Source organism: Neopelma chrysocephalum, unplaced genomic scaffold, assembly GCF_003984885.1.
Source record: "Neopelma chrysocephalum unplaced genomic scaffold, ASM398488v2 Primary Assembly neopelma1_26, whole genome shotgun sequence".
In the NCBI taxonomy this organism is placed as follows: domain Eukaryota; kingdom Metazoa; phylum Chordata; class Aves; order Passeriformes; family Pipridae; genus Neopelma; species Neopelma chrysocephalum.
In genome coordinates, this window is record NW_020897695.1 from 939393 (window position 1) to 943597 (window position 4205).

Here is a 4205-nt window from a genome sequence, read left to right on the forward strand (position 1 = left end):
TAAGTTGCAGACGGGCAGTGACCCCATCTCCACTGTTCCTGAGTCTAGCATCTCACCTTGAGGAAGACAGCAATGTTTTTACTGGTAAGTTTTAGGATACTTTCCCATTAAAGTTCAGAGGCAGAGAGCCAAAACATATATGCCAAAACACAGGGAGTAACTGAGCTCCTCTCATGCAAAAACTCAGATGCTGCTGCAGAAGCAACAGAATCAAAAGTGTCATAAGCTGAGCTCAGACAATGTTTATTAGAGAAGCCCTCTCATTGAGTCATGAGGTGCAGAAAGGACGCTCTTGCTTTCTGAACTCCTTCTCAGACAGCAGTCTACGTGTGGCTGGATCCAATCTTAGACCCAGACTTTGTCAACATTTCATGTCTAAAGGATTATATAGGTGTAATTGAACCTTTATGCAACTTTGTCTCACAGCATTACGGATGGCAAACAAAATATATTTCTATAGATGAAACAAACTAATTATTTAAATTAATTACAATAAGGGTAATGACTAGGAAAAAAAAGACCTCAATCAGAATTATTTACTACACAATATAGATAGCTATAACTGCTAGTATAGTGCACTTTTTCAAGCAATATTGAAGCAATTATATTAAAGCTATCAAAGGCAATTATTAAGTAGAGATGGATGTTACACACTCATACCAATGAGCATGGGCAAATCTCTTTCATTCAGCCTTGAGGAGTAAGTCTGATGGGCATCCTCACTCCAGGGAAGGATCTTCACACACCTTAGGGAGGTATGCTAGAAGCCCTCACTATGGAACAGTAGGACTTGCCATTTATAGTATAAAGTGTTTGACTGTCAGTTATATACACATTTAGATTATATGTTGTCAGGCTTACTCAGCAAAATACGCTTTGTTGCTGAAAAAGGTGCTATGAGCTCTTTGGTTTCTTCTGCCTGGCAATTCTGACTCTCATTTCCATATCAGGAAGTGAGAGTGCACATCCTTCCTGATCCCAGACTCAGTCAGGAAGCACCTGACTTGCATGTCCTCATGGTGGGTCTGACAGTTTAGTCAAGCTGGTCTCAGCACCTTTCAACGCTAAAAACAGCAGACCCTCCTTGCTCAATCTTATCAGGGACCAGCAGACTCTCCTTGCTCAATCCATCACTGATAAGTTGTAAATAAGACAGAGTTTGAGCTGCTGTATCCCAGCTTAGGCAGAGCATCCTGCTACAGAATCATGGGGAATATTATTTTTTAGCCATGATAATTGCATAGTTTGGGTTTGATTTCTGATCTTCATTGCTTAACCTAGCTGTAATTTTCCAGGACTGTGATTTAAAGAGACAGTATCTCATTCTTTATTATTGTTTTAAATAATTTTTAAAAAGTTTTATTTAAAATGTAGCCGAGAGCATATTGGTATCATCTGAATGACTCAAGGAACAGGTATGGCAGAGAAGAAAGACCCATCATTAAATTAACTAATTTGTCAGACAGGTCAGCATCTGACACTGTGGGAGGAGGAAAGCAAGGTCAGGAGCAAGGTTCTTGTAAGACCCTACTCCAGAAAAAGACGGATGGATCTCATTCAGTCCCCAATGAAGTGATGTGAGGGATATGACTTGGCAGCAATTCACATCTCCTGCTCTGCCAGCTCCTTTTGACCACAAATATTGTGAGCTGTGCAGCCAGCAGCACCTCAGTGGGTTATCCAGCAGGTGTCTGTACTCACTGCACCAACCCACAGATCCACAGGGGATGGTTTCTTTTTTCATTGCCTTCTGTGAAGATCTATGCCATTCAGACATTTAAAAACATCCCCTACCGGGTGACCAAAAAAAAAAGCTCTGGATTCAAAATGGTGTCAAGTTTTCACTAACATGAAGTCTTTAAAGAAGGCAAAGGATTTTTTTGGTTTTTGAGAAAGTGGTGATTCTAATTTAATTATGGGATTCCAAGTCCCGTAAAGGTTAGGAATAAATGTTACGAATAACCTTTATTCTATTGGTTTTGTGCATCCAATACACACCAAGACAGAAGAGAGTGGTTCAGCTGACATATCATTTGCACATAAATGCAGGTAGTAGCCTCTGTCACTAGCAGAATTTGTGTTCTTTGTGGGCTCTTCAAATATTACTGTTATTGCTATTGTTATCCCTGTTGGTATTTTAGCAACAGCAACCATACTCAGGGATTTAAAATAAATATGAGATGCAGGATCCCAGAAGATAAAAGGGACTTCAGTTTTTATTTAGGTATGCATAGCTGGTGCCTTCCAACATGCTCACCACTCGGAGGAATCGGTGCAGAAGATGTTTTGCAGAAGATTTTCAATCTGGTAAAGGTTAATTGTTTTGTGTAAGTCATCCCAACTGTAAAGGATGTCATGGATTTGACCTGCTGTAGACTTCAGCTAAAGAAAAACTCCCATGTTCCAGCTGAAATCTCTAAGTTAAACTCCTAAAATTGCTAAGTCATTTAAGACTGAGGTAAATTGCAGAGCTACTTCTCTGAACTCTTTATGTTCCAGCAAATCCACATGAGTCAAAACATGTTCGACATTTAGCCATGAACTCCATTGCTGTCTGGATACTAGCTTTCCAAGTGCTGTGGCTGCAAAATAGAATGCAATCTCCCCTTTCACCTTGCAGTATCTTGCCTTTCTATCCTGAGTTACCACAGTCTCGGTGACAAATTGTTCCTGGCATACAACTGTTTCAATAAGGAAAAAGAAACCATATATAAACACATCTCAAAAGCACCAAGTGTTCTGTCTCTACTGTTCTCCTCTGCTTTGCTAGTTAGTGGCTAAAAGTAGCATAGTGCTTCAGGCTATCAGGAGTATCAAGGCATTGACTGCCTCCATAAAGACAGGACTTCTCATCATTCCACACCTGTGGAATCCTTGGATTCCACAGGTGCCACTACTATGGAAGTGATAGCTTTAACCGAAAAAGAAATGGAAACGTAGTTCTTTCAACTGAGAAGTGACAACCAAGTGTAATAAGTGATGACTTTTATCCTCTTCCCAAACATAGCCAACACATTCCTGCCACATATATCAAATTATTGTATTTTCTGCATTTCAGCTTATTTTTTCTGGTTGAGATTATTTAATGGATTTCCTCCTTGGATTTTTTTTTTGTCCATCTTCTCTTCCTTAGCTTTCCACTAATGTCCCTACTGGGGTTTTTTCTTGTTGTCTTTTGGGTTTCAGTGTCAGGTTCTTTTTTTTATGTGGAAGACCAATCACTTCTGATTTATCACCCTCTCCAGGAAGAAGCCAAGTGTTCCAGGTCACAGCTGTTATTTCCACAGTCCTGCACTCCAAGTGTGTCTGTACATGTGTTCTGTCTTCTCCTGCGGCACATGCCATTGTGACTGTATTGGTAGGAGGAATTCCCACTGAGCTGCAGCCTCATCTGTTCCCCAGCTACTGTCTGAAGAAGGTATTTAAGGCATTAAGGTGCAGATTCACAAAAAGCCCGTAGGTGCCTAACACCCAACTATACAGAGCTGCCACCAACTGTCCTTGTACTGACATCAATTGATATAACAAAAATATGTCATAGAAGAACAAAGGATTTCCTGAGCTAAGGCTACCAGCCCAGGACAAATGGCCTCCCTCATGGAGGATGGAGAGGGAGCTGGGTCATATCCAGGCACACCTTAAAAAATACAATGCTGGACTTTGGAGGTCTGCTATGTTTTGAACTGTATGTAAAGGAGGAAAAATGATACCTCCCCAGTTTTAAAAGGAATTGACATTTATTTTATATTCTCCAGATGGTAGAGAGAAATACACTAAGTAGGTGGATGATATGAGTCAAAAGAGAAAACCAGGGTCCCTCAGTTTTCTGTGGGAGACTGCTGTGCATAGGCAGAGTGCCAGCAATTGGGGGGCAGTTTGGGTAAGGTTTTGAAAAAGGAGAGTTGGCAGGTAAAGTAGTCAGGATGAATCTAGGGGATAGGTTGTAAAAAAAAAGTAAGTTGTAGCTTCACGTCACCTCTTGTCACATACTTAACTAGTTAAATCTGTGAATAAGTGCCTCAATGTCCAGGGGACAAGACTTTTTACTTTCTACTCTTTCGATACCTAGAACATAAGGTCTCTCTATGTTGAGACATAATTGGCTTCCTACCCTTGAGTATAGGTAGGTAGGTAGGTAGGTAGATAGATAGATAGATAGATAGATAGATAGATAGATAGATAGATAGATAGATAGATAGATAGAT